Here is a 10585-nt window from a genome sequence, read left to right as displayed (position 1 = left end):
ACACAAAAGTTGTTGAGTTATTTTTCAAGTTATTGAGTTATTTTACGAAGTTATTGAGCTTAATAGTTATTCTGTTAAGCTCAACAACTTTGTATCATAACTCGATAATTTTGTTAATAGAGCTCGACAACTTTGTAACAAAGTTCGACAACACTGAATAATTTGTATATAAAACATGTTGTATAATACATTAACTGTCCAATTCACCCCCTCTTTCTTAATTTTCCCTCTATTTATCCAACAAACCCTTTATATTTAATTCCCCCAACAAAAACCCCTTTCCCTCTTCATCTCATTAGCATCCCCTTCCCTACTTCTTTGCCCCCCCTCTCTCTCTCTCTCTCTCTCTCTCTCTCTCTCTCTCTTCACAATGTCCCGTGACAGTTCAATATCTTCATCAACTCCGCTTCACAAATGTCGTTGTGGCATCCCTGCCGCCTTGAGAACTTCTATGACGGAAAAAAATTCAGTAAGAAGGTTTCTAACATGTAAGTGTTACAGGCTTCCGAGACTTCGAGCTCTTTAATGATGCACTTCTAGGTAAACAGGCTTGGCGCGTCGTGACTAAACCTGAGTGTTTATGGGCTCAGGTCATGAAGGCTCGTTACTACAGAACGAGTGATTTCATGTCTGCGGAGGTGGGATATAGACCGAGCTACACGTGGAGAAGCATTCTTGGTGCCCGCGCGGTGTTGGAGCGAGGCCTGAGACGGAGGATAGGTGATGGACGAGATACAAGGGTGTGGGTGTAATACTACGGTTTTATGAGTCTCTGGTTACTCTATCGAGTGGCCTTACTCTGTCGAGTAGGGGTGTTTTGCAATTTAAAATAGTTTCTGACCTGTTGGGTACTCGATCGAGTAACGTAGATACTCGATCGAGTAAGGGGGCACTCGATCGAGTACCTTAGCTACTCGATCGAGTAGCCGGTTTACGGGGGATGATTTCTCGAGTTTTGTTAATAATGCGATTAGAGTATATAATACTTCCGTCATTGTTCTTTAAACACTTTTTAAAACCTAGTCACTGTGAGAAGAGAAATAAAACTACGTCATTCGCTTTAATCTCATTGTTGGCAAATACCGGAGCTTGGAAGGTCGGATTTTATCTTTCTTGATACCTTTGTGATCCTTGCGTCGAGGGTAAGACTTACGTACCGTTTTTATAATGTTTCCTTAAAGTTAGTTAAACCCTAATTTGGGATTTGGGGGTTTTGTTGTTTTGTATGATTGGTAGTGATTATATGCTTGTATGTTAGGAGGAGGATTCGTAGAGGAAGCGTTTTGATATCAGCTGTGAGATCGTCTGATTGTGTTGTGCTTTCCAGGTAGGGTTTCCCTACTCAGTATTAATTACATAATGTGTGGTGATTGTGCTGTAGTTAGTGATTGTTGATTGATTCAGACGGTTGTTGATGTTGTATTGTGATTGCTGATTGTTTGTCTCTGGTTCTCGAGATGCGTTCTCGGCTGAGTGGAGTCACCTGCGGGAGTGGCTTCACGCCCTAGTTTCGCCCTTCGTGGAACCCGCCACGGAAGGGGATGTGCACATTAATGGGACAGGGTTATCGCTCGGTATGATGAGCGGGGATTTGGTGGGTACGCTCGCGGTCCCCCATGGCAGTGGTCGGTCCACCGGACGATCGGTGTCGGAGATTGATTGGAGTGGGTGATTGTGTGTGATTTGTTTGAGTTTGTGTTGTTTATCGTCTTCGTTGATTATATAAATTGTGTGATTAGTATCGACCCGTTTAATGTTTTAAAACGTGGTGATCCATTCGGGGTGGTGAGCGATTATTGAGCAGGTATGATATAACGCGTATGGGATAGCGGGATGAGTCATCACGTGGCGTTAGAAGTCTTCTTTGTGTCGACGATGTTTTATAGCTTTGATAGTTTTAGCAAAGAGACCGTCCGAGAATCTTATATTTCGATTTTGGTTTTGGTTTTGGTTTTGATCATGTAATCACTTTAAACTATTTTGTTATTTAAATTATGTTTCTTCATTGTCATTTGATTATCATTGCCCCGGGTAACTGAGATGGTAGCACTTCCATGCCTTAAGTGGTCCTGGTAAGGCACTTGGAGTACGGGGGTGTTACAAAATGGTATCAGAGCGACGATCCTGAAACCTGTAACCAATGAACCTAATGAACATAGGGAGTCAAAATAAAATAAACCCGGGGTAGAAGTTGTAGGAGCTAATGCAAAGACTTGGGAGACGTCCTAAAGTCGCGAACTCGCCCTATAATTTTGAACCGGTCACCATGGGATATGAGTTGGGATCGCTATGTGTTTATCTTATGAATTGTGTATCTTTGTAGCAAAGTGTGGTATAAATCGGTGGATGTATGTGTGTGGAGAATGGGGAATATGTAAGAAAGATGGTGATGATGTGATTTTTGTTATGTTGTTGGTTGAAAGCATGTTGCATGATAGTTGGTTTACATTTGGAATCGTTGGAAAAGTATATGAGAATGATGAGTAATGTGGTGGAAAAAGGAAGTAGTTCATATGTGATATGATTATACATAATTTTGTTTGTGTAATTTTATATAATGATTTCTTATACTTGTCTACTGTTGTATCATATGCGCTTGTTAGATAAAGAATGTGATTGAACTAGATGAATTGATTGGAAAAGATGAAGTGGCAATTACATGAGAATATGAATTCCTTGATTATGAACATGTTTATGTGATGAAGTGGATTTGTAATATTGTTGTGTTAGTAACATGGAAATAGGATTTGTAATGTATGGGTATGATTTGTGTTATGAAAGTTATAAAGTTAAAGCATGCGGGTAGTATATGTTTGATAAGTTGAATGTTATATGAGCATGATAGATATTATTGTTTAGTTTTGGTAGGTAGTAGCATGTGGTTATGGATGGTGGTTTTATAAATATCGAGTCGCTTTTGTTCACCTCGTTGATGTTTAAGTTGTTTGAAAGAGAAAATTAAATAGCTATGTCGTCTGATTAAAGCAAAGTTGTCTTTAAACTGTTATAACTTGAGATGCATAAATTATTTTAATGTGATTCCAATTGGAGGTGATAGCTTGTTCTTTTACGATTCTAACGATAGGTCACACGCCCAAAACGACCAATAAATGAGTGAGTTATGACTGTTTTACGAAAACTGGACAATGCTGAGAATTGCGTAGGGTACTCGATCGAGTAGCCTTGGTACTCGATCGAGTAGGCGGCACTCGATCGAGTACGTTAGTTACTCGATCGAGTAGCCCTGGTGATTTTTTTTACGTTATTCTGACCTTCACCTACTCGATCGAGTAAGTCCCTTACTCGATCGAGTGGCCTGTACTCGATCTAGTGACCCCTGTTTTGGGTCATATGCTTATCTTTTGACTTCGTTGCATATCATGTTTAATTCAAAGGTGTTATCTTGCTTCTTTATGCATTGATTTATATGTATGTTGATCCTGATGCGTAAGTTACCCAATCTTATGATGTAAGGAGTGGCTTTGAGGTGAGTATGAGTTCGGTGGGAGGACATGAGTTATATGTGGTTGTGATAGATAGTGGAAAAAGAAAAGGAAGATCGTTATGGCTTAATTGAGACATAGAGCATGTTTTCTGAGATGAGATGAGTGATATGATTGTGCGTTGAGTAACGTAAAAGCAAGTGAATATGGGCAAGGGATGATGTGAGTCTAAGGAACGTGAGAATAAAAAGATTCAAAGTAAGGATGTGGATAGTGGCAGCTTGAGATGTATAAAGAATTATGGAGGGATATGGTTAGGAGTCGTGTGGGTTAAGGATATATGTAGTGAAAGTTCGTTTTAAAGGGGTTGAGAAGAGTGGTATACAGTGAACGTTGATTTTATGGATAGATTAGTGGCAAGTGTGAGTAATAGCATAATAAGAGAAGACCCATGGTAAGAAAGAGTAAGGTGATATCGATATAAAATAATGAGATTTGAGTTTTGGAGCGATGAGAAGGTAATTGGAGCACTAAAGGGTTAGGTAGAAGTAATAAGGAGTTGAGATATTAAATGGAATTGTTAAGTATAAAGAGAAAAGAAAGATAAAAGTAAGCTGAGAAAAATGTTCACCGGAGTTATGTGATATAAAAGTAAGGAATCATCGGGATGTATGATACTACCAAGAGTAAGTGAGTTAATGGTTATACAGAAGTTTCAGGACAACATGATTAATCATGAGTTTCGAGGAATTAAGGGAGTAAGAGGTTGATTTAGTATCTGCACTCTATGAGATTTTGGTGGAGAGTTAGATGACGATACAGTTCGGGATAGTATTAGGAAGAATGTTGAGGTAATTTTGTTGATGGATTTGATGTTCGTTATTTGGGATGTTAACTAAAGATAGGAAAGAAAACGTGATGTTTAGAGATGAGTGTAAGGGGTTTGATGTCCGGACAGTGGTAGTGTTATGGTTTGTGACTAGTGGTTAAGAGTGATGGAATATTAGAAAGGTAGCAATTCTAAAGAGGTTGATTTTGTAGGGACCAGATTGATAAGTATGGTTATGAAAGAGTATAAGATGTGGTTATATGAGGCGGTTGTTAGTAGTTGAGTATTAATGGTGTGGCTACATTTGGCAGAGGGTGATGGATATGCGAATGGGAGAATATGTTATGAGGTGTATACGAGTTAAGCTCGGGTGAAAGGTAACTTTTATCAGGTGGTAACTTACGTGATCAGGATTGACTGGTTGGATGTGATTACGGGTCTGTGATATATATAAATGTTTGTGTGAGGTTTTGACCTCACAAGAAGTGGTATGGTGTGATTATTATAAAGTTGTTATTTGAATGTTCTGTAATGCATGTTGAGTACGCTAATCTAATTGAATGATATTCAAAAAGGTAATAATTTGAGTGATCTGGCGTGACTGGTTATACTTGTATGCATTCATGTTATATGTTATTCCGTGATATGGTAAGGGGATGATATTCATGAGGTTATTATCTGTTTAATTCATATAATATGTTGCGTTATGATCTAGTAAAGCCGTTTTGAGTAAATTTTCCTGTCCGGAAAGTTATACCGAGTCAGTGTTTCTGGGAATTGTATGTAGTTGTGATGTCTATCGATGTGGTTGTTGTGCCTCGGGTGGTGATCCGGGCACGGTACTTAGTGTTGTGATGCGGGCATTTTCACACTGCGGTGTGGTTGTTGGTGGCGGTGTTGTGATGCCGTCACCGGTTGTGGTGGAGTAGGCGAGATGATTATGATACGAGTTCTCAAAAGTACATATCAGTTATACATAGTTGTTGTTTTGTTTGTTGTTGTTCCCTTTGAGTTTCAGTTTGGACACATAGATTGTTGTTTTGTTTGCTGCTGTTCCTTGTAAGTTTTGGTTGAACAGGTAGGCTATTGTTTTGTTTGCTGAGGTTTCTTACCAGTTTCAGTTTGAGAATGAGGGTAGAGTATGATATGAAATAGAGTTGTATATGTTTTCGTTGTTGTCATGGTATAATGATTTTCCTGTTGATGGGACACAGTTGTGAGAGGTTGTTACAGTAATTTTGATCTTGTTCTAGATAAGGCGTCAGTAGACATGGTAATGGCAAGTGAGTCGTAGAACATGTGTAGTAATGACCCGAAAGATGCAGGTGGTTCATAATCCTTTGTTGAGATAGTGAGTGTAGAGTGTTGGGGAATTAGTGCCATGTTGAGTTATGTATGAGTTTTGCGGTAATGGAAGCAAGAACTTGAGGATCTAGTGTGCGTGTACGTAACGAATGTGGATCGTGAGTTATGCTTTTGGTGATAGGAGTTTTATATAGTTTATATAGAGAGGTATGTCGTGTTGCGGTAATGTGGAAGAGTTAGAGTATCTCTTATGATCAGGATTTTGTGGGATTGGTTAGATGGCATACAGAATGAGTTGAGGTATGAGAACTGTTTAAGTAAGAGAGCCTTGGAAATAGGAATGGTTATAAGTGTGAGGGTATAGGCGGTTATCTTTGACATGTGGTGGTGATGAAGATAATGAGATGATATAGCTAAGGATTTAGTATTAGTGAGTTACGAGGACGTAACATTTGTCTTAAGAAGAGTAGGATGCGATAAAAGAGAGTTTCATGGTTGTGCATGTTGTAATATAATTGGAAGTAGAGTATTAGCGTAGCGTAAAGGAGGGATTTGTTTTGTGGTTGTAGATACCTCATTTCTGCACCTCCCGCAAACCACCCAGTGATGATTGGGCCGCCTGTTTGATACGCGGAACGATTTGTGACAATTCGTAAGATTATCGTCAAGTGATTGCTCAAATATTAATGTCTACCTCTTAGTTGTCATCTACGTGCCGATACGGTCGTTTTGACAGTAATTAGAGTACATTCGGAGTCCGGGCCTAAAACCGTCTCCATTTTCTGATAACCGTTAAAACCCGAGTCAGAATGTTCTGGAATGTTCCGGATATTTCTATTCCATATTTCATAAATTTTATCTTTTAGTAAGCAATTTCCCGTAATATTCACATAAGATATTAAGGAAAACCGGATTATTTCCGTCCTACCATAACTCAAACACGGAAATCTTTCTTCAACAGGAGGAAACCACTTGGGAACAGACGCAGCAGGTGCTGCGCCACTTCCAAGAGACGCAGTGGCTGCTGCGCCTCTTCCCAGGTCCTTTTCCGCATGTTTCTCGTATCTTTTTCATATCTTTTCGAGATTCACTTCCAAAGAGTCTCCGAAACCCTAAATCCTTCACATGATTAGTATAAATTGGAGCCTTCGTTCCTCATATTTCTCACGCGAGTGTCCGCCCTTCTCTTCTCCCTTTGCATTCTAGACTTTGTTCTTACTTTTTGGCGTCTACGTGCTTGAACTTTCGACCACGTAAGCTCGGATCCTTCTGAGTACCAGCCTCCCCGTTTGCATGACCGACCAATTTGACCAACTACACAATAATCAACTTAATTAATTTAATCGTTTTCCTCTTACGAGGGCACTTTCTTTGCATTCGCGTCGAGCATCACTAATCGATATCTTAGTCCTTCTCGTTTCGTCAACATGTAAGTCAGAGGGTGTAAATCTCTCTTTTATTTATTTATTGTATTTTATTTATTGTATCATCCATTGTAAGGTTTATGTCGAAAATACCATTAAAACCGATTTCTAAAACCTCGTTTAAAACCTATTTTTACGGATTTCCAGTAGATAACCGTCGAGAAAGAACGCAGCAACTGTTGCGCCTCTTCGAAGGAGCGTTAGTTCAGTGCGCCTCTTCGTGAGGTTGCGCAGAGATTCTCGCTTCCTTTCTTCTTCGTTCGTCCTCTGTTATTCGTCCCAAAATCCTTTTATTTGTTTCGTTTGTTCGTTAATTCTTCATCGTAGCATATAATTCACATGTATATTATAATCATCAACTTTAATACATGTTTTAATCATCACAAATCCGACTTAAATCCCTAATAATCCAATATTTGCGGGTTTTCGTCATTAAATTCAATTCCGGGTTATAGAGATTCAATTCATCAATATTGAGTTTCTGGAATTCGTCTTTGATATAGTTTTCATCTGTTATTTGTCATGTTCATCGCGTATTCGTCATCAATCCATCGTATCTAACCTAATTAATTCAATTAATTTGTTTGACTCATTAATATTTTTCACTTCTGTCATTATTCCATCATGTATTAATTCGTTTGCATCCGTCTCATTCATGTTTTGCTGTTTTCATGACCCATTCATATGTTAAATAACATGCTAATCACTTTCGTCCGAGTAAATAATACCAATCGATCCTTAAAATCACCAATCAACATTAACGGCTTGCAATTACGGCTTCACAACCAGAACTGAGCCAAGGAACAAACGCAGCGTCTGCTGCGCCTATTCCAAAGTACGCAGCTCTGCTGCGCCTGTTCCTGGCTGAGTTCTGTCCCTGAGCTCCGTTTCTGCCTGACATAGTTTATTTAGTTTACGTATTAATCGACTATTAACCGTAATATCACGCTAATCCTTGTTCGTTAATTTATTTAATTCTTTCTTTCTTTTATTCTTTTTCTCAAATTATCCGTTTTAAAGGTATTTTCGACATAAATCGCCTATTCCATTGTAATTAATGTAATTTTCATTATTGTAATTTATAATTATTGTATTTCTTTTATTGCTTGTATGTTTTCACATGTAAATGAGCATTAAATCCTACTTCGACCCAATTGTATGATAACTAATTGTCAACCGACTTAGTATTAATTCTCACATGCTAGGATTAAAACTTGGATGTTGCATTGCATGCATATAATCGACGATATATCAAGTATAAATAACTTCCCTAATCATTAGTAGAGGCCGCTATCGAGGCGGGCGGGATTAGGTGTTCGATCAAAAGAGCTTCCTAATACGTACCCTCACCCCTTACTCCGATCTCCGTGAGCACCCGTGTTCATTGGCATCCACGAGAGTCATTCTAGACATAGAATGCTAAGGGTAACGATTGCTTAGTGTTCATGTCTCTACTTTGTGTCTTGACATGACGCGAGTTACTCGAACGGTTCCAATCTCCCATAAAAATTGGTGGCGACTCCATACAAAAATGCAAACGCTTGTTTCCCAAGCGCCCCCGTGGCCCCCGCTGTCCACAGTTTGGCGACTCCGCTGGGGATAATACACTTACGTGTAGCCAAAAGGGTGAAACTTGAACAAGGTTAGGGAATAGTTTGTACAAGACAATTGTCGGTTTTCATAACTCGGTCTTTCTAGACCGTTTTACTCGGCCTTCCTAGGCCCAACCCAACCCATTCGACCAATCGTCCCGTCTAAACGGTCCTAATTCTTATTTGGGCCTAAGGATGGATAGCGATTGACGTCATCCATACCATGATGCTTACTCTTGTTTGTATTAATGGCCTTCACTACTTGAGGAAATGGACTAGGAATCGGCCTTACTCTTGTTTGGCACGGGCCTCTCCACAGACTTCGGGTTTGATGGTTCGGTATGGCAACCCACCCTTTAAACCAAAAACTCTCTTAAATGCACTCAGCATCCCGTTATAATGCTTGTATAAATGTGTATACCTTACATGATCACTATTTCTAAACAAAACCATGACGATTTTTCAAAAATCAAAACCCATTTTCAAGCAAAATTTCGAAATAGGCTTTCAATTAGCGCAAAATCCGGTCAAAACTCTGTCCGTTTGTCGTGTCAAAATTCGGGCCACAAACCCATTTCAAAACCCCACTTCGAGTCCACTCCTACAACTACACTACAGTTGACTAGGACACCCATTTTCAAAGACCTTGTCTTTCTTCAAAACTCACTCAACACAAGTGGCACACACACACACTTCACGAGTCAAAACTTTTCCTCTTTTAGCAAGTGTGTTAGAATGGTCGATCGTGTTTTGATTCGTCGCCGATCTCTTATCCAGTTTCCAAGATGCCCGGATCAAGTGATGAAGCAAACTTCAACCAACTTCAGAATAGTAATGATCGAATCCTAGCCGCGCTAGCCCAAATGCAATCTACTCAAGAACAAACCTATGACCGCCTTGAGCTCATCGAAGGCCGTATCTTTGTCGTAGAGGGAAGGTTGCCTCCTCATGAAAGTGAAGTACTACGCGACTCCGACAACGAATCCAGGGATGAAAATCCTCTCATGGGGATGACTGTAGCTGAGAAAAGGCTCCAATACCTAGAGGAGCAATTGATGTACCTTAAGGGTGATGACATTTATAGGGAAAACAATCGCAAGTATGAGGCCGTCAATTCCAAATTTCCAACTAACTTTAGTATGACGGACATCCCTAAGTTCAAGGGACACGAGAACCCTTTGAACCACATCCGTGCCTTCAAGGATTACATGTCTATCAAAGACATCAAACCCGAGATGTTCTTAAGGATCTTTCCTTCATCTCTCGATACCATCCCAAGGCAATGGTTCTACTCTTTAGATCACAAGAAGGTCGCTACTTGGGAAAATGCCGCAATCGAGTTCTCCAAGCAATATGCGGATAATGCCGAGATCCAAGTCAACATGCGTACTCTAGAGGTTCTTACCCAAAATGACAAAGAAGGATTCACCGACTTCCTAAGTAGGTGGAGGAAGACTAGCACTCAACTAGTAGAACGCCCGGACGAGGCCACTCTTGTGGAGAAGTTTGTGGATAATCTCAAGCCCATCTATGCCAATCATTTGAGATACCAAAACATCAAGACTTTCAAAGACTTAACCGTACTAGGGACAAGAATTGAAGATGACATCCGTAAAGGACTCTTGTCCAAAACGGTAGGTCGAGGATACCAAGGGTCCATAAGTCGTTCATACGGCTCTACTAGTAAGACCGATGAAGTTAACCTTCTCGAGCCATCCAAGAAAACTACCCCACCAAGGAAATTCACAAACCTTGGGGACACTTACTCCAACGCTCTAAAGAGGTTAATGAAGCAAGGTAAGCTCCAACCCATTGGACCTACTCCCGAACCCGAAAGGAAGTCCAAGTTTTGGGACGAGAACTCATACTGTGAATACCATAGGGGTAAGGGGCACGACACAGAAAAATGCTACAAGTTGAAAAACGTGCTTCAAGACATGATTGAAGATGGTCGACTCCCAATACCACCGGGAGGTAAGCCCAACAACACTC

This window comes from Silene latifolia, chromosome 10 (genome assembly GCF_048544455.1).
Source record: "Silene latifolia isolate original U9 population chromosome 10, ASM4854445v1, whole genome shotgun sequence".
In the NCBI taxonomy this organism is placed as follows: Eukaryota; Viridiplantae; Streptophyta; class Magnoliopsida; order Caryophyllales; family Caryophyllaceae; genus Silene; species Silene latifolia.
The sequence above is the reverse complement of the archived record's forward strand: the minus strand, read 5'-3'. Positions refer to the sequence as shown.